Here is a 21278-nt window from a genome sequence, read left to right as displayed (position 1 = left end):
CAGTAGTTTTGTTCTACTGTGTGGGGACTCCCTGCAAGTATTGGCACACTCCCAGAGACTCCCTCTAAATATTCGCACGGTCCTGCGGAGCCCCCTGTATGAACAATGACCGACAGGAAAAGACCCTCTGGTCCATTCAGCCTATCCCACACAATTTGTGATACCTTGCGCAGTACAATATATACACTCCACCTAATCCACCGGAAAACCTTGTGATCTCCTGTATGCAAATGTGAACATGCTGCGCATCCAAACTCCTGAAAGATAAGTGCCACTTTATCCTCAGGAGTGCTAACATGGCAGAAAACATTTTTTTTCGTCAGTAAACTGCAACAGAAATAACAAGCTGGTAAGTGACCAGAGGAAAGAAGAGCTAGAATCCGCTACGCTTGCAGTATGCCTGGCTCCAGATTGGCATAAATCTGGTGATCTTGCAGATCAGCGAGAGTCCACGAACCCCAGTATAACAATCTCTGGTGAGAGTCGCAGTGGAAATTGTTCCAAAGCCCTTCTTTTTTAAGCCTGAAGAGCAAATTCAGAAAGCTGCAGAGGATTAAATATATGCGGCTGAAATTGTGCTGGAAAAGTAATAGCAGAGCTGAGGATAACCAACTGATTGAAGGTCTGATGCTGTGATTCTGTCCTTCAAATTGAACTGCCTATCCTGGATTCCGCAATACAGTACAGGCAGCCATTCATTATTTCTCAAATGAATCGGGATTTGTATGCGTCATCACCAACATGAGTTGGGGTATGTTAATGTAAGTTGAGGGTCTAAGTTCATGTCATAACCAGGATTTAAAGATGGGAAATGAGATATGCCGCATCAACCATATGTGTTGTTGCAATATTGGCAAGTATTTTATTCGTTTCCAATTATTATCACATTTGAAGGCTGTTTTACTTTGATGCCTGATTTATCATGAAAACCAGTTTGAGAGTGACTGAACTCATTTAATTTAGAAGCTTTGAGCCATCAAGGAGAGAAGACTTGTATCCTGTCTGTCTCAGTTGGATGTTAACTGAGGTTCACAATAAGAGATGACCGTCAACTGAAAGACAGAACCCAGCTCCCAACAGCTTCAATGTTCTCCGGCTGCTTACTCATTACATGAAACATGGGCGTTAAGTAATGCACACTAATCTGATCCTGAAAGGCATTTTTTTCCCCGACAATTATTTTAAAAGTATTTTGATGTTGCTATTCTGTGCGTCTGTGCTTATTCAAGCAAAACATTCAGCTGTTGGATGGTTAAAGAGATTTCACTTTGCATTAGACGAGCAAGGTCTGAAGCGAAACCGGTTTCAAACTGATTTCAAGCCTGAAGTCTGAAGTGTTGGTTTTAATTTAAGGGGACTGTGTGGTTCATGGGCCAACGGAGAGTTAGTCTTGAGGTAGCCGTTAAATCTGTTGCTTCAGAAACCATTTATAAATCATTAGCTAAGTGCCTAGCAATTGCAGGACCAGCAGGTATTTATTGTTAGATTCAGAGTGACATAATGGCGAGATAGAAATTTAGCGAAATTATAAAATTGTTTATAAAGACCGGGTGAATGACATATGAGCGGAGGAAATCTGTGCCCAATATCTGGAGACATTTTATTACGTTAAAGACACTATATAAATGCAATTTGTTGTTGTTTCTACCACTGTTTGCAGATAAGAGCATAACAATAGGAGTCAGCAATTCAGCCCATCGAGCCTGCTCTACCCTTTTGGTAGCTGTGGCTGCTGTTTATCATTTTAACCCCAATTCCTATATCTATAATTAACACGATTTAAATTTGAATCTTTAAAATCGTCTTTTTTTTAGTTGGCATCTAATCTTTTACTAAAAAAAACTGGGCAGGAGTGGATTAAAACCGTGACAAGACAGGGTTAACAATAAAAAGCACAATTGAGTGGTTGATAAACTGTTGATCTCTTTTGGGATAGATGTTCCTTGCGTAGATACGGTGCACCCTCTCACGCTGTTGCTCAGGATAGGAACAACTCAGCTGGTGCCTGACTGTCCTTTTCACATGCAAATACCCGAGCTCGCACTCTCACCCTGGGAAGTAACCATTCCTAGCACACACAAAAACTGCAGGATGGTTTGGATCCAGATTTACCGTTATCTCTCGGCTCGTATTATGATCGCTAATTTGCCTCTGGGGGCATCACCTGACTCAAATTATTTTTAATTCATTCTCAGGACTTGAGCGTCGCTGGCAAGGCTGGCATTTATCGCCCATTCCCAGCTGCCCTTGAGAGCCCATCCCTAGTTACCGTGGTGTTCATTCCCTTGGGAAATTGTGTGATCTGGCACTTGGAAGGCAAGCGATCCCACGTAAACAACATCTTTTTAAGTTTCAGCCACCAGAGTTTGAGCTGGAGTACAACATTGGCTGAATACTAGTTAAATCTCTGCTCATCTCAAATATACCAAGGACTGTACAGGACACAGCTTGGTGTATTGTCAGCAAGTGCTTTACTTTGCTACTTCTATACAAATAAGGATAACGTGATTATCAACATAATCATCACAAACAATACAATACTGTTGTTTCAGAATCACAATAGCACAGCGTTCGCTGGGTTCAACGTGATACAAGATAACTAAGTTTAGCAGTGCTGCATTACAGTCTTAGCTGGATTCAATTTAACTTTAATAATAACTCAATTTCAGAATTACAGTGTCACAGCCTCAGATAGGATCAGTTTAATGTAGCATAACAGTGGTATTCAATTTCAAGGACTACAGTATATGTGTTTGGCAAAAGTGGCCTCTTGTACTTTATTCAATAATATAGCAGCTGGTAACAATCTGCTACTTATTTGTTTATCAGGTGAGTTTAAAGACGCACGAGCCTACATTTTCTGATGTAAAATGCAGTTTACCCTAGAATGGTTTGAAGTAGGGTCTGTGATGACCCAAAGAGAAGTCAATGGAGAAGAACATCGGACGAGAGTATTAAGATAACAGAACCAAGGTGTGACGATGCAGTTCAGTTGCAGATGCCATGATCTCATTGAATGGCGGAATAGGCTCAAGGGGCTGAACGGCCTCCTCCTGTTCCTATGAGGTGTAAAACAAGCTGCTGATTCGCTACCACCTGATTTTTGCCCCAATGTGTGCTATTTGCCCTCAGTTTTCCATGGGCATATCATTATCATAATTTGGCACAGTTTCAGGTGTCGATTTGGATCGTGTGGTGAGCTCACTAGTGTGGAAAATTGCATGTCGGTAAAATTGAAAGGGACATAGACAATTAAAGGCAAGTGTCAAAACAGTGTGACAAAAAAACATAAAAGCCTTCGGAAAAGCTCAGGTGGTATTTCAACCCATTGGCAGCTTTTGCCAAGGCTGTGGGAGAGGGCACTAAAAACTAACTGTCAAACGTGAAAGGAAGGAAACCAATGACCCAGCTGTAATTATCCAAGGAAGTGACAGAGCAACCCAACACCCTAGCCTCTGTTTGATGGCCCCTCAATTGGAGGTGGCACTGCATGATGTGCTTGTGAGGAAGGTTACTCTCTGAGCCACTCCACAACCTTATGCCCACCGGTCAGCATTACAGCTTGCCTATAAGAAGGTGGAGGCAATTTTCTGGCTTGAGCTGACCATTACTGTCCCTCTATGTGCCAGTCCTCTGCTGCATCGTAGCTGCATGCATCCTTACAACAGGTGGCATAGCTCTGCATTATGGCTCTTTACTGACCCAGACCCTGTGAAGGCATTTCCCCAGAGTCATAAGCTGGCTGTTGTTCACCTAGGCATTCCTTCTTTCACACAGTGCCACTAAAAGCAGCGCATACTGTGACTGGAGTGACTCCAAGGAAGCATCCAACATTACAGCTAATAAAGCATTCTCATAACTTAGTGGTGCCATCAGGTTTGCTGTCCCAACTTCCTTTGCCAATACGAGTCTCTGCATGCTAATCTTGTGCCAAAGTGAGGTATGTTCATCTATGTCTGTAGATATAGGTGTGGACGTATCAGTGCTTAGGCACAGAGATCCTCTCATGCAGTCTGATCTGCTTGGCATCCCTTCAATGGTCCTGTTCTTCTTCCAAATACCTCAGATAGTGGAAACCTACTGGTACTAGTAATGGCACTGAGGACAAAAAAAACAAATTAGACAATTGATCCAAGTGCCAGCAAAAAATGTATCCATCCTGAACCCAACCCATTCCCGCCAGGTGAATTAGGCTAAAATCGGGGCTTGTCTGTTTTGTACTCATGAAGGTGAGGAGTGTTAATGAGTGGAATGGAACTGTTCCAATTTTTGTTGTAAAAGTGCCACTTTGTAGAGCAACACTCAGACAGGATCTGCTTCCAATTTCTCCTTTTTTTGTTGATGCCATAATGTCAGGCGGGGGGATGATTCCAGCGTCCTGACATCCCACCATGAAGTGACAATGCACCTTAACAATGAGTGCTGGGAGAGCTACTGAGTAAGTGAGGCACCACAGCAGGCCTGCTCCTGCCTTCCTCTGAGGTGCAAGCATTCGCATGTCCAGCAGGGGTAACTGGACAATGATTATGGACAGGAGTTGGAGCTGTTTCTTTCCCCCACCTCTCCTTACTCCCATTGCCAGAAAGCTGTGCCCAGCTGTAGCACAGACAAACATACTGTGAACGTCTTTAACTAGTGCAGGATAATTGTTCATTTACAACCACCTCATGATGGCAAAGAGGTTGTCCAAAGCAGAACAATCTTCCTGTCACATAGGGATGCAGATTTAAAATTAATCATCTTCTTCTGACAGAACAAATGAAAAATTGGCACTGACTATTGTCTGGTTTTGGAGTTATAATGAATTATATTAAGTACTATTTGAGTCCTGATGAAATTAGAAGATTTCGCAATGATCACATATTGCAAAAAATGTCACTTGAGGACTTTAAACCTTGAATAATTGATTTTACAGAAGAATTAGTGGTCCTGCTCTGGCATTGCTCATAGATGAAAAACAATTTAAACAAAATAAGCACAAAGTAAGTGGCAATGATCCAAGCAACCACATGTAGATAATTAAATAATTTGTGCCCCTCATGTATGGTAGTTACATAAACAAATCTGTATGCAACATGCTATAGTCACACAAATAAACATACATTGCAGTTTAATTGTTCAGCAACAGAAAAGCAGCTGCAAAAAATCCAGTGAATACAGGATGTAATCTAAGTAAACCCTGACGACGATGACAAGGCAGTTTAGGATGGGCCGTAGTGCAAAATTTGCACAGGACAGACGCTGCAATCTAGCACAGACACACTTAACCCATTAACATTTGCAGTGTCGGTGGATGGGATGGGAAGGGGAAAACTGACCGCAGCACTATCCTCTTTAAAAGCAATGTTAATGCAAGATTCTTCCATAGAATTGATAGAGTGGGAGTGTATTTGGGGTTTAGAAATACTGTGCACTTAATAGATTTGTTTTCTGTTGAAGAAAACGATAAAACAGCAAATCATAAAAGTCTGTTGTCCAGCAAGTCACAAGCTTATACAAGGCAGGAAAAGGGGTGAAATAAATCAAGAAATAATAATTACAGAACTTGTTATGTACAAGAGCTTCGGCAAAATGTGTGTAGATTTGGTTCTGTTCACCTATTTGTGTGTGTGTGAGACAGTGGGATTGCTCTCGCTTGATTCCATCCTTACCTATCCGATCTTCAACAATAGCTTCTTCTCTCGTCTCCACACCACTGCCCCCGGAATCCTCCAAGGATCTATCATTTTCCCCTTCCTCTTCCTCACCTGCATACTGTTCTTTGTCGACATTCATCTGCAGACATGGGACTTAGCTTCCACGTGTATGCTGATGACACCCAGCTCGACCTCTCCACCACCTCTCTCAACCCCTGTGCTGCCTCTGTTCTGTTGGACTGCTTGCCTGATATCCAGTTGTGGATGAGCCATAATTTCCTTCAGTTAAACATTGGGAAGACTGAAGCCATCATCTTGAGCCCCCACCACAAAATCTGTCTCCCTGAATATGACAACCAATTCCCTGCTATTTTCCAGTGGGTTCCACCAGTTTCCTGTCAGAGTGATGGCGGGTGACCAGAGGAAGCCCTGCTGATTGTTTGGCTGCCATGCCAGAAATTTGAAAAGCGACTATGATTGTTCATTCCAAACATGGTTGGCTTAGAGTTTATTCCTGAAATTGACTCTTTACCTTTGCAGTTTGAGCCAACAAAATCCTTTATCTGTTGAAGCCCTGAACACAGGATGATTGCTGGGATTTCTTTTACATGGGAGATGCAGTCCTGCACATGTGCATTATGTTCATTTTTTAAATTCATTCACAGGATGTGGGCATTGCTGGCAAGGCCAACATTTCTTGCCCATCCCTAATTGCCCTGGAGAAGGTGGTGGTGAGCCGCCTTCTTGAACCGCTGCAGTCCGTGAGGTGAAGGTACTCCCAAAGTGCTGTTAAGGAGGGAGTTCCAGGATTTTGACCCAGCGACGATGAAGGGAACGGTGGTATATTTCCAAGTCAGGATGGTGTGTGACTTGGAAGGAAACTTGGAGGTGGTGCTGTTCCCATTCGCCTGCTGCCCTTGTCCTTCTAGGTAGTAGAGATCGCGGGTTTGGGAGGTGCTGTCATTTACATTTGCGCCAAGGATTTGGGCTTTCAGCTGGCTAGATAAGGATTTTAAAGTATGTGGAGGTGGATTGCACTTGGAGTCCAGGATATTCAGCAGCCCTGAAGAGTGCACCAGTCTGTTTGTGGAAGAGGGAGAAGGATGCGAAGTGTTGTTTGAGCCAAACATATGGATAAATCTGGCAATTTTTATGCAATAAATTAAATTTTTTCGGATTACGTCATTGGGTCAGTTAGAAACTATCGTGGCAGCCAAATAATAAAAGGAGACAGTAATCAATTAGAAGGGGGAAATTAGTGATTTAAATGCTTAACCAATGAGTGGAAGAAAACTGGTTGGCTTTACAGTTGCAAAATATACTACAGACAAAATTATTAAGATTGTGAACTGTAAATTATCTCCTCACTTTCAACAAATTGCAATGAATATTGGTGTTTTTTGTATTTCCAATGCAGAAAAATATATTTTTTAAAGCAAACCAACATAATTATGTGTTTTTAAAAGAAATTATGGAGGTATTTGTGTCATTTGTCCCTTTTTTTTGTTTTATACTGTTGCTTCACTCACCTGCCCTGAATCCGGCTGTCAAAAGGCCAGCCTCGCAACAGGCCACACGATAAGCATGAGGCAGGGATTCTGTCATGCTGGGAATTATCATGACAAACAGTTGTAAGAAAAGGCTTCTTCCTGAAGGAAGACTTGGAATCGGCATCTAATTCTTGTGTGAATCAGGATAATTACAGAGCTATGACAGCCAGTCACAGCTCTGCTCTTTCTTCCCCAATAATCTGAGTTTTAAAATTGTCATCTGACTCTTCCAGTTTGATTCCTCTTGATAGTCGGTTGGATTATAATCACCTCGGCGTAACAAATGATCTGAAAATACCTGCAGGCCATTGCTGTGGGCCTGAGTGCAAAGTAAAGCCAAGGGCTCTGCAGGCTATTTGCTTGGGCCTTAAAGGCAACCCTTCTGCTTTTTGCCAATAAAAACAGCAGTCTATGTTAAAATAATTGTTGGTGGGAGCACGCCTTGGTCTTATTACCATCTCCAGTTCCTCGGCTCTTGGAAGAGCTTAATGATTTTTTTTAAACTGTGGGGAGCACATTGTAAAACTTGTCTTGAGAAGCAGCATGTGTCTGTGGTGGAAGTTTGTAACCATGTAAAACAGAGAACACCTGCATCCTCTGTAGCTTTGAGACTGGAGACATCTTAAAATCTCAAATGTATATTCACAATACCTTAAACGTGTTCTTTGTTTTGCACCAAAAGTAATAGGAAACTCTCGTTCAAACGGCACCTAAATATCCGGAATTCTTTATTAACCGGCAACATTCATACTCCGAAAACACCTCAATAACCGGAAATGTTGCCGAGTCCGAGTCTGAGTCTCCCGCGGTGGCCGAGTTAGTCAGTGGGGGTAGTTCTTCAAACTGCCACTACTCTGCTTCTTGGCACTGTCGGAAGTCTGAACACCTCAATAACAGGAGTCTGACTCTTTGTTTGTTAAAAATAGCCTCGGTAGATAACCCGCTCCGTCATCCGGAATTTTTAATCAACCGGCACCATCCCGTCCCATCGGTGCCGGATAAAAAAGAGTTTCCTTTAATAAAGTTTCAAAGCAACTTGGTTTTACTATACCTGGATGAAGCATTGAATGTAAAGGAATAATCACACTTGTGTTTTGCCTTTTCTCCAAGATCATTTGCAGTCATGTGAAACTTGTATAGGTCTTAAATTCACTGTGAGTGAATCAGTGGTGCTGGCTCATTTGCCCTGGTGTTTCTAGTATACAGAGGGGATTTTCCAGAATCCCCTTATTTACCTACTGCTGGTACACTCCTGAAAACAGGGAGTCAGATCAGGGAGCACCAGGTAATACACAGAGCAGGAGTAAGGAGGAGCTGGTGTAGGTGGCAGCTGAAAAGCAACAGGAAGGAGACTGCAGAACTTCAATCTACCCTAAAAGGAGGGTCATCGCCAGGGGCATCTGCAGTAACTATATTTAACAGATTGTGGGTTCTCTAAGAGCACTATAAGTGATGCTTTGGAAACCTTGGGCTGTGAATCCATTCTTGTGTGATTCCCCAAGCTGGGGAGGTCTGATAGGACCTTGACGCTGGGCTTCCACGACCTCACAGCAGTTGTAATCTGTCTCCAGCAAATAGCCAAGGGAATGTCCAGCAGCAAAGAACATGGCAGGAGGAGGCACGGATGAGGGAGATGTCCTCGGGCCAACTCTTTCTCTTTGCCACCCAGTAAGCCGTGTAGAACCACAAGGCATCCAGACACAAGCCACAGCAGTAGCCCAAGCAGTTTCAGGGACATCTTACCCTTCCGAAGGCGATAACGAGTCACCCACATCACAGGAAACCCACAGGGAAATCTAACAGACCACCATCACACATCCTTCACCTGCTAGGGGACCATTTAGAAGAAGAGCTAGGATAACCAGTAACAGAGATTCACCATACTTTGCCACCAAGGGGAAGCAGGTGGGAAGGCACACTACATGACACAAGAAGGACACTTCTCTCATCAATAAATGTGACATATTTGAGCTTGGGGTCGGCTTTCCTTTTTGCTGTTAGATATTTCTTTTTGAGCCTATGACTGGATGTGCATTCATGATAGTGCGCTATCATACGGGGCCATGATGTTGTGTTGGGTTGGTGTGAAAATTCACGAGAACCCATTAGGAATTTTGTTTTGGGTGTGGATAGGCGGTTTGTTTTCACAGACGAATTTCCCGGCGATATTGCTGCATAAGTGGATCGGACAACTGCACAAGCTCTGCCTCATTGCTTCCATCCTCTTGGGCCCCTTCCTGATCCTCCTCCTGCCTCTGCTGCAGGATGATTGTTCTCCAGAAAGCCAAAGTGCAACTATAATTTAGGCATCTTTTTTGGGGCTGTACAGCAGCATCCCTCAGACTGATCCAGGCAGTAGAATCGTTGCTTCAGCAGTCCAGTAGTGGGTTCTATTTACCTCCTGGCAGATATATGTGCCTCATGTATTTTCTTCCAGCTGTTGTTCTGGGATTCCACACTGGTGTCATCTGAGAAAATTCCAGAGAGTATTCCTGGTCTCCCAGGCAGGATCCATCCATTTAGACCAGAAAGGCAAGCACGGTGGCATAGTGGTTAGCACTGTTGCCTCACAGCGCCAGGGACCCGGGTTCGAATCCGGCCTCGGGTGACTGTCTGTGTGGAGTTTGCACATTCTCCCCGTGTTTGCGTGGGTTTCCTCCGGGTGCTCCGGTTTCCTCCCACAGTCCAAAGATGTGCGGGTTAGGTTGATTGGCTATGATAAAATTGACCCTTAGTGTTAGGGGGATTAAATACATGGGGATAGGGTGGGATATGTGTTGGTGTAGGGGTTACGGGGATCGGGTGGGATATGTGTTGGTGCAGGCTCGATGGGCCGAAATGGCCTCTATCTGCACTGTGGGGTTTCTGTATATTTCTGTATAAATAAGAATGAGTCTGTAGACTGGCATAGGATCAATGATAACTTCCAGGGAACCTGCATGATGCAGCTCTGATGGTCACATACAACCTGCTTGCCCATAGAATGGAATACCTTCCAATCATAAATCTGGTGCTACTGGTGAAAGGAGCCTGTTTAGCCACGTGGATGGCATCAATAAGGCATTGCCCACTATTATAATGGAGGTCTTAAACTAGATGAGTTCTTGCATCTGTTGGCGTAGCAGTTAAAGTAATGTCATTGGTATCATTGCATATGGAATTACTTTTTTATTAATGTTTCTCACAATATATATTAATGATCTGGACGAGGGAACTAGATGTAATATCTCCAAGTTTGCAGATGACACAAAGCTGGGTGGGCGTGTGTGCTGTGAGGAGGATGCTGAGAAACTCCAGTATGATTTGGACAGGTTGGGTGATTGGGCAGAAGCATGGCAGATGCAATATAACGTGGATAAATGCGAGGTTGTCCACTTTGGTGTCAAAAACAGGAAGGCAGATTATTATCCGAATGGCAATAGATTGGGAGAAGGGGAAGTGCAACGAGACCTGGGCGTCCTTGTGCACCAGTCGCTGAAAGTAAGCATGCAGGTGCAGCAGGCGGTTAAGAAGGCAAATGGTATGTTGGCCTTCATAGCGAGAGGGTTCGAGTACAGGAACAAGGATGTCTTGCTGCAGTTGTACAGGACCTTGGTGAGACCACATCTTGAGTAATTTGTGCAGTTTTGGTCGCCTGGGATGGCAGGAATGATGTATGAGGAGAGATTGGGTCGATTGGGCTTGTACTCGCTGGAGTTTAGAAGAATGAGAGGGGATCTCATTGAAAGTTATAAAATTCTAACAGGACTAGTCAGACTAGATGCTGGAAGGATGTTCCCGATGGCAGGGGAGTCCAGAACCAGGTGTCACAGTCTAAGGATAAAGGGTAAGCCATTTAGGACAGAGATGAGGAGGAATTTCTTCACCCAGGGAGTGGTGAACCTATGGAATTCTCTGCCAAAGAAGGCAGCAGAGGCCAATTCATTAAATATATTCAAGAAGGAGTTGGATATATATCTTAAGGCTAAAGGGATCGAGGGATATGGGGAGAAGGCAGGGACAGGGTACTGAATTTGGATGATCAGCCATGATCTCATTGAATGGCGGAGCAGGCTCGAGGGGCCGAATGGCCTACTCCTGCTCCTATCTTCTATGTTTCTGTGCTTCGATCCTTTTTAATGATGTGGGTACAATTATTGGTCTACACTGGAAAACGCACAAAAGATGAGCAAGTTCTTACAGGAAACCACAGGAACTAACTTCACAATATAGTCGAACTGCTTTGTATGTTTGAAGTGTCAGCTTGGCTCAGTTGGTAGCACTCTCAGCTCTACGTCAGAAAGTTTTGGTTTAAAATCCCACCGCGGATTGGAGCACATAACCGAGGCTGATAGTTTGGTGCAATGCTGAGGGAGTTCTGTACTGTTGGAGAAGCGGGCAGTTCTCCCAGTTTCCAAACCAGCGTTTTTCCGTGATCAGCACTACCAAAAGCAATTATCTGGGCATTGATTTTCTGTATGAGGGATCTTGCTGTGCACAATCTGGCTGCTGTATCTGCCTGCAGAACAGCAGTGCCTTCACTTCAAAAGTAATTAATAGGTTGTAAAGTGCTTTGGGATGTGTGCTGAGAATCTGATCAAATGCTATGTACAAGCAAGTGCTTCCTTTCTATGCAAAGAAGCCATGAGCTGGGAGGATTATAACGCAGATTCTTCACTCCCCAAACCTGTCCCCGGAAGAAATATTAAATTACCTGAAGCATTTGACCTGCTCCCAGTTGACATATATTTTTTGTTAATGGACTGAGCTGCACCACGCTGGGAAAGTTTTACTGTCTCACTAACTGTACCTACAGAATAGCTCCAAGTGAGTTATAAAGCAAACTAGTGCAGACACTAATTAACCAATGTCCCTGCAAGCAGTTTCTCGGCAACAATCTGATGATTGTTGCCGAGAATGATGATTGCCCAGCTTTTGAAAAGGTCATTGTAGCTTTGATGCCATAACATTAATATCCGTGCTTGGCATGACAGTGAGAAGTCAGTGTTCAGGCCTTGAAAAGTCTTATTCTGTCAGTCGTATTGTCAAACTGAAAGATACAAACCTATGTGCATTATCAACTTGTCTTGACACACAATTAATTGAGAACATTGAGTAGTCATAGAGATCAAGGCCGGAATTTTACCAGCGCTGCAAGGGCGGGATCAGAGGCTGGTCAGCTGTCAAAATAGAAAAGATTGACAGCAGGCCGGGAACCTGCTGTCAAGCAGCCTCCACGCGAGTCTCCCAGGTCTCGGGTCTGTCGACGCTGAACAGACCCGACACCAAGTGGCGGGGGAGACAATTTAGATCATTAAATGCATTGTTAAGAGGCAATTAAATATTATTTTAAGCTTACCTTTAGATTTTAGAGTTCACCAACACCTTCCCCGCTGCTCAGGGATCACGTCCAGTAAGGGGGTCGGGTGTTGTGTCAGCATGGGATGATTTACTAACATGACAGCTGCAAATCGTCTATAAAAGCTCCTATTTCATAAGTCTTCACTTTCCAAGGTTAGGAGCTCTTGCTTACTGCATTTGGAAGACAGACAGAGCTTTATGCAGCTAGCAAGTGTTTGGAGCAAACTCTCTATCCAGTGTCACCTCATTGGAACAACCTCTCTCACCATTGACAGATCGCTTCTGTCATCTCAACTTCACCTGCCATCTATTCCATCAGCATCGGTGCCTTTGAAACTCTCTCACCTTGGTCCTCAAAATCCCACCACAATCAGCCCCAACACCAGCAGCACCAACATCAACATCAACCTTCTCCACAATCAACGGATACTGCACAGGACACAGAGCATTAGCAGCCGATCACACTGCTGCCCGGGAGGCCAGGGATGGCCTCACCATAGCCAGATTTACTTCACTTGATGCTGTACACCCTGGCTGCCACATGATGCGCCAGGTTGGCACCACACCAACACCATAAAGCATCCCTACAATGCCCAAGCCATTCCTTCCACACACCTCACCATTGCAGGGGGTACCGTTATGTCTCACCATTCACTGCAACTCACTAAGCCATTTCCAAAGTTGCACACAAATCTGTCCAAGAACGCAAATTGTTGAAAATAAAAATGTCAATGTTTGACACCACATTAACAGAAACTTTACTTGAACATTGGCTAAAACACGCAAGTGCCTACCCTTGTGTGTTGATAGTTGGTATAATTGGACTAGGATGGGAGTGAGTGTGAGGGGTGGCTAGCAAGATGGGGATCTGATAATGTAGGGATGGGTGGAGGTGCAAGGTAAGTTGGTGTGAGTAAGAATGTGCAGGAGTAGGGTAGGGAAGGCAGAGTGATCGGGATGTGATGAGTGGCACAACAGGATTGATATGTTCATAAATAAATAGACGTTTTCATTATGAACAGCTAGCTTGAGCTAGTCATTTATTCAGCCATGTGGACTAGTGTACAGGCATCCATCTTGAATGCTGCATTGTGGGTAGCCCCTACTAAACATACAGCTCCACCTAGTGTACCATTCTAGAATGACATGTTACTGATCATTACATCCCCCTTCCTTAGAGGTTAAACAAAATCAATATCAATCAATCATAACGACATAAACATCTTCACAACAGTCAACACATTTTCAAAGATTTACTTTATGAACTCTAAGCTTTTCATTCTTTTATTTTATTTTTCTTTGTGCTCAAAGATTAAGTCTATCAGGCTTTTTTACTCCACGTGTGGATCTTCTCAGCGCAGGTAAGTCTGATGTGTTTTCATGAGAGCCTGTATGTGTGTTTGTGTTAGATTGTTCTGGCGGTGAGTGACAAGATTCAGTTGCGGCATTGTCATCGATTTGCTCTTGGATAGTTTCTTGTGTTTTCAGGAGGGAACGGCGGTTCCTCCTGAGAATCTGTCCTTCCTCAGTTCTAACCTTGGTCCTACTTCCTCAAGAACTGTAGCTTTCCTGTTCCATGCATTTGGATCCTCAATCCTGACAACATCATCCCTTATCAATGGTTTCAGAGTTTTGGGTGACTTGTCGTAGTGTGATTTCTGTTTCAGCTTTAACAGTTGAAGTCTCTGTCTCAGTTCCTTACTCTGCTGTTCTCTTGCACAGCAGGGTAGCGTGGTGCGCAACCTGCGACCCATTAGGAGTTCAGCAGGTGAAGAACCATAGTCTAAAGGGGAGGCTCCGTAGCGCAGCAGGGCGAGATAAGGATCAGACTTGCTTTCTGTTGCTTTCTTCAGTAGCTGTTTGAGAACTTGAACACCTTTCTCTGCCTTACCATTCGACTGAGCATACAGAGGACTGGATGTGATGTGTTGAAAGTCATAATGTGCTGCAAACTGTTGCCACTCCTTACAGTTGAAGCACGGACCATTGTCGCTAATGGCAATCCTGGGAATTCCATGTCTGGCGAAGATGGATTTCACATGCATTATGACACTGCTTGCTGATGTGCTTGAGAGCAGCGCCATCTCAGGATAGTTAGAATAGTAGTCAATCACTATTAGATAGTCTTTACCATTCAAATGAAAGAGGTCCATACCAACCTTTTGCCATGGTGCTGTTGTTAAGTCAGCTACTATCATTGGTTCCTTTGCTTGTTTGTTTTGGTGTTTCTGACATGTCTCACATGTGCCTATCATGTTCTCAATGTCCTTATTTATGCCAGGCCAATAAACAGTGTCTCTTGCTCTCCTTTTGCATTTTTCAATTCCGAGGTGTCCCTCATGAATCCTTTTGAGCATGTCTCTACGTAGAGCCTGTGGAATGACTATTCTGTTCTGTTTTAGTAATAGTCCACTTGCGACACTTAACTCTGACCTGATGTCATAGTACTTTGGACAGGAACCTTTTGGCCAACCATGATGAATGTTCTCTATTACTTTTTGTAACACTGTGGCCTAGAAATTCAGTTGGTTGCGCCAGCCGTTAGCGCCTTAGGGGGAGTAGATGTCGGGCACTAGGCGGCTAGCGCCCGGGCGCAGCGCGAACTGCGCCTCGCCCCAACTTCACTAGAGATTTGGCGGCGGCGCAAAGTCTTTGCGCGCGCTCAGCTGCGCGCACAGATCATGACGTCATTTCCTCGTGCAACGCCCTTTGTGCGCCCCCAACCGGAAATTCAGTGGCGACGCCCCATTGTGCGCCTGGCGCCCCTAGCGACTGTTAGAGTGGAACGGTGCTCAGCCGATGCGGGGCGCGGGGGGTGCAAATTAAAGGGCACTCCTCCTGCAATATAAAAGGCTGCCATTTCGCAGCACTCCTTCTTGAGAAACGGATCTTTGGAGAGAGACCAAGGTAGATAGCTTTCTGCTTTGGCCCAACACTCGGACAGGTACTTCTGGCTTCAGGCCACAGCTTTCCACTAGTCTTTGCCTTCATTGACATCTCATTGTTTGCCAGCATATTATGGGGGCTGCAATGGGTGTCAACGCTGGCTTTCTCAATTACATCCAAAGGGCTCACAGACGCCGTGAGAGAGTGGCAGACCTGGCTAGACGGAGAGGGGGCAACAGGCGTCGGCAAAGGAGGCCTTACCCACCCAGGGTATACCGCCAGCAGTTCTCCTATCTCAACATGTCTGAGGGGCAGTGTGTTCGGAGGCTGCGATTCAGAAGGGACGTGGCCACAGAGATCTGCCAGCTGCTTGGCGGTGATCTGCAGCCACAGCTGAGGAGCAGGACATCTCTGTCGGTGGCAGTGAAGGTGACGGTGGCTCTCAACTTCTATGCCACCGGCTCCTTCCAATCCGCTACGGGGGGACATTGCCAACATCTCCCAGTTCGCCGTGCATTGCTGCATCCGCCAGGTGACCAATGCCCTTTTCAAAAGGAGACGTCAGTTCATCTCCTTCTCCATGGCCCTTGCCAAGCAGCAACAGCGTGCAATGGGCTTTGCAGCATTTGCGGGCTTCCCCATGGTGCAGGGCGCCATTGACTGCACGCATGTGGCTTTGCGGGCACCTCTGGAGAATGCCGAGGATTACCGCAACCGGAAGGGCTACCATTCGCTGAACGTCCAGCTGGTGTGTGACCACAGGCAGCTCATCCTAGCTGTCAATGCCCGCTTTCCAGGCAGCAGCCACGATGCCTTCATCCTGCGACAGACTTCTGTGGCAGACATGTTCCAGGCCCAGCCTCACCCACGAGGATGGCTTATCGGGGACAAAGGCTATCCTTTGTGTACCTGGCTGATGACCCCGCTCCGTGCGCCCAGCACCCCTGCTGAAGAGGGATACAATGAGAGCCATCAAGCAACCAGGAACATCATCGAACAAACAATCGGCGTCCTGAAGCAACGGTTCCGCTGTCTGGATCGTTCCGGTGGAGCCCTACAGTATTCGCCGGAGCGAGTCTCCAATTTCGTGGTCGTTTGCTGCATGCTGCACAACCTGGCTATCCGCAGGACTCAGCCACTGCCACCAGAGATTGGAGGACCACCTCAGGAGGAGGAGCAGGAGGAGGAGGAGGAGGACCAGCACAGGAGGGAGGCAGAAAGTGCAAGGGCCGCCCGTCGCCGGCTTATTGAATGTCGGTTCTAGGCCCCCTCTCAGGGACTGGCTTGTGCCAATGTCAGCAGATGAATGTAGCCGATCCACAAGCCCTCAGCCGAGCAGGGCAACCAGGACTTAACCAAAAAACCATGCACACTGCAATTTAACAGCAATAATTTATTGAAAACCTCTGCCCTTCCCACATTACATACTCATGTGGAGAAGCCCCCTCCAAAAACACAAAACAACCAGTCTCGGCCTTACAAAAAGAAAGAAATACACCAGTCTCGGCCTTACAAAAAGAAGGAAAGACACCAGTCTCGGCCTTACACAAAAACAACTGCACCAGTGTCGGCCTTACAACAAGCACCAGGCATTTGTGCATACCTCTACTTTTTGCCCTGCGAGGGCGATGCCTTGCGCATCCTTGCCTGGCCCCTGCCCACCCTGCTGCTCCTCCTCAATGGGAGCCCAGTGGCTGCAGCAAGGCTGGGGGAAGGCTGCTGAGGGGCAGATGGCGAGACGGCAGATGCCCTTGGGGGTCGGCCTGCACCAGCTCTGGATTTGGAGTGGCCGGCTGCTGACTGCTCCAACTCTGGCTGGGCGGCAGCAGTCTGTCCAGCAGCTCGTGGCAGCTGCAATGGCGGAGTGGCAGTGTCGGCTGCAGGAATGGTGGCAACCTGGCAGATCGCAGGTGTTCGCTGGTCGCCTGAGACATTTGCACTCGCACGGGCCAGCACTGCAGCATGTGCAGCAAACAGCTGAAGAACAGACTGCTGGGCTGCTGCTGCGCGGCGAGTGCCCTGGCGATGCCTGGCTGATCCAGCGAGGGTGGCAGCAGTTAGTGCCCATGTGGCCCTGGTCTGTGTCCGCATGACACCAGCCAGTGAATGGACGGCACGACTGAGCACTTGGCTAGAAGCCGACTGTGCTGCCGCGAAGTCCTGCAGACTCCTGGCCTGTGCTGCACTGAATAGTTCCAGACTCCTGGCCTGTGCTGCACTGAATTGTTGCTCCTGGCCTGTGCTGCTCCGAATTGCTGCACACTCCTTGACAGAGACTCTATGGAGTCAGGCGTCCTTGCCACTGCAGCCATGAGCTCAGTGTGCCTGCGCTCAGCCTGGACGACCATTTCCTCTAGGAGGCGCACCTCCTCTGCGCTCACCATCGCAGGACTGGAGGCCGCACTCACCCTCTGGGGAGAAGTCCGCCGAGCTTCCCCACCCCTCCCGCGTTGCTGCAGGCCGCTGGGCCCCGGAGCTTCACTCTCCTCCGACCCTTCCCCCCGGCTCCCCTCCAGGGAAGACGTGTCCCCTACATCGCCATGGGCTGGCGCGGCTGAGGGTGGCACTGATGGGCCGGCTTCCTCTTCCTCCTCCTCGTCTTCCGAAGGGCTGACAGTGGCAGCTTGAGGGCCCGCCTCCTCACCTGGCGATTCACCATCTGAAAGCAGGAAGGCACAAGAGTAGCTTTAGAGTGAGGACAGGGCGGCAGCGAGGGAGGCATGAGTGGTGCCATTCACCGCATTGGTCGGACAGTGGCAAAGGATGCTGATCTGATGCGCAAGTGGAACGAGAGAGGTCCAAAAGGTGATGCCCTTACCATTGGTGCCCAGAACAGGGTCGGCATCTCCACTGGCGACGGGGCCAATCAGCCGGCCTGCCATAATGCGCTCCACATGCTGGTCGAGGTCGGTGAGCTCTTTGAGGTCAGGACGGCCTCCCCCGGTCTCAGTTCGGTTGTGCCGGTTGTGTGCCACCTTGGCCTGCAAGAGAAAGGACGGCCTCTAAGTACAGTGTGAAGCCCTGATCTTGTCTGCACTGCCTCCCATGGTCGAATAGCTAGTACAGTGTGAAACCCTGATCTTGTCTGCACTGCCTCCCATGGTCGAATAGCTAGTACAGTGTGAAGCCCTGATCTTGTCTGCAATGCCTCCCATGGTCGAATAGCTTGGACAGTGTGTAAAGTGCTGAATGTGCAATTGATTTTCATGCCAGTCCCATAGCTGCTGGATGAGGGCTGGCCATTAGGGCTTTCAGGTCCCTTTGCCCATAATGTGAGGTGCACATGCAAGGATGAGGAGGACACTGGAAAGGGTACTCACCCTGACAACCCGAGTGAGGTCGTTGAACTTCTTCCGGCATTGCACAGGAGTCCTGGCAACCACGCTGTTGGAAGACACCCTGTTGGACACCTCCCTCCAGGCTTTCCAGTAGGCGCTGGGCAGCAGCCTCTTGCCACCTTCTGGGAACAAAACATGGCGCCTGCGCTCCACTCCGCCAACCAGCAGCCTCAGGTCACCGTCGCTGAAGCGCTGCGCTCTCTCCCTGGCCTTCTCCATAGTCCTGGGCGTTGTACAGGTGAAGCTGAAGTGGTCAGGCCTAGGTTGAGGGCTGCAGTGTGCAGGGCATGGCAGGCAAACAAATCGACCCTCCCCCTTTAAGAGCTGACCGGCGCCAGAGTGTCTGCCGTCAATCAAGAACTCGCCGCACCTGCGCTGCGCCCGGCCTCGGGGGTATCGCTCAGCACCGCCAGCTTAGCGCCTAAAGATAGTCGTGCATCGCCTGTTTTAGCGCAGCAGCAACCTCTTGGGGCGATGCGACTGAATATCGGCGAAGGGGGTGCGACTTTGCGCCGGGCGCAAACTTTAGCGGCCGCCCGACTTTACCGCCCCAAAAGTGGCTATACTGAATTTCTAGGCCTGTATCTTTTACTGTTTCTTCTGCTATTTGCTTTGATTTTGTGTCTGACATGAGCAGCGCAGCAGTGACCATACTCACATGAACATCCACGTCTTCCTCAGTAGAGCTCACATGACTCATTGTGGGTGCTCGGGATAGTGCATCTGCTAACACTATGTATTTGCCTGGTGTGTAGATCAGTTCAAAGTCATATCTTTGCAGCTTCATCATGAGTCGTTGAATCCTTGGAGACATCTCATTCGGATTTTTTTTTATGATGGCAACCAGTGGGCTGTGGTCTGTCTCAACTGTGAAGGTGGGAAGTCCATATATGTAGCCATGGAACTTTTCTAGTCCAACTACCAAGCCTAGACATTCCTTTTCAATCTGGACGTATCGACACTCAGAATCAGTCATAGACCTGGAGGCATAGACAACAGGCTTCCAATCTTCACCCTCTGCTTGTAGCAAGACCGCGCCTAGGCAATCTTTTGATGCATCCGTTGACACTTTGATTCTCTTTGTTGGGTCAAAGAAGGTGAGTACAGGTGTGGTTGTCAGCACTGTTTTAAGGTTCATCCACTCTTGTTCATGTCTTTCTGTCCATGTGAACTCATTTGTTTTATGTAGCAGGTCTCGCAGACAGGCTGTCTTTGCTGACAAGTTAGGAATGAACTTTCCAATGAAGTTTATCATCCCCATGATGCATAGCACTCCTTTTTTGTCAGTGGGTCGGGGCATGTTGAGTATGGCGTTTACTTTTTCCATATCTGGCTCTATTCCTTTACCAGATAGATTATCTCCTAGGAAAGTGACTTCCTGGACGCCAAACTGACACTTGGCTTTGTTGCGCTTCAGTCCATTCTGGTGTATGCTCTGTAGCACTTTAGTCAGTCTCTCACTGTGTTCTTTCAGTGTGGAGCCCCAGATGATGATGTCATCAACATAGACCCGAACTCCTTCCAGACCTTCAATTATGTGTTCCATCGCTCTATGAAAGAATGCAGATGCAGATATTATCCCAAAAGGCATTCTGAGGAAACAATACCTGCCAAATGGTGTGTTGAAGGTACAGTATTTGGTGCTCTCTTCATCCAGTTTTAGTTGCCAAAATCCTTGTGAGGCATCGAGCTTTGTGAAGTATCTGGCACCTGACATTTCACTGGTGATTTCTTCTCACTTGGGAATCTGGTAGTGTTCACGTTTTATGTTTGCATTTACGTCCTTTGGATCCATGCATACTCTTAGATCATTGTTCTTTTTCTTTACACATACCATGGAGTTAACCCAGTCTGTTGGCTCTTCGACTTTCCTGATGACTCCTAGTGTGGTCATTCTGTCCAGTTCATTCTTGAGCCGGTCACGCAGGAGTGCTGGAACTCTCTGTGGAGCATGTACCACTGGCTGAGCATCCTCCTTTAGCTGGATCTTGTAAGTGAATGGTAGAACTCCAAATCCTTTGAACACATCCTGGAAATTATTTACTACAGAATCCATTGAGTCATCTGGTCTGCTTATGGCACAGTTTATACGGTAGACTCTCTTGACCAGTTCTAAGTCCTCACAAGCTTTGTCACCTAGTAGTGAATCAAGTCCTTCAGCCACAACAGAAAACATGAAATGATGCACTTTGTCTTTGACTGTCACTTTAAGTCTGCATACACCTAAGCTATCTATTGTCTGTCCATTATAGTTCTTCAGTAGTACTGACTTTTTCTGTATTTTGGGCTTTTCTTTCATATTTTTAATGTCACTCATACTGATTAAGTTTGCTTTTGCCCCAGTGTCTAGTTTCAATGTAACTAATGCTCCATTTACCTGCAGTGGCATCATCCATTTGTCCTCTTTTACTGCATTAACTTTATGTTGAGCATTGTCCATTCCTGAGGGCTGCACATTTTCTGTATCCTTTTCGATATTGTCACATGACACCATTCCTACAAAAAATGTCTCACTTAAATCAGTGTCC

This window comes from Somniosus microcephalus, chromosome 26, assembly GCF_052327205.1.
Source record: "Somniosus microcephalus isolate GS21.2 chromosome 26, FLI_Smic_1.0, whole genome shotgun sequence".
Lineage (NCBI taxonomy): Eukaryota > Metazoa > Chordata > Chondrichthyes > Squaliformes > Somniosidae > Somniosus > Somniosus microcephalus.
Note: the sequence above shows the minus strand (reverse complement) of the source record.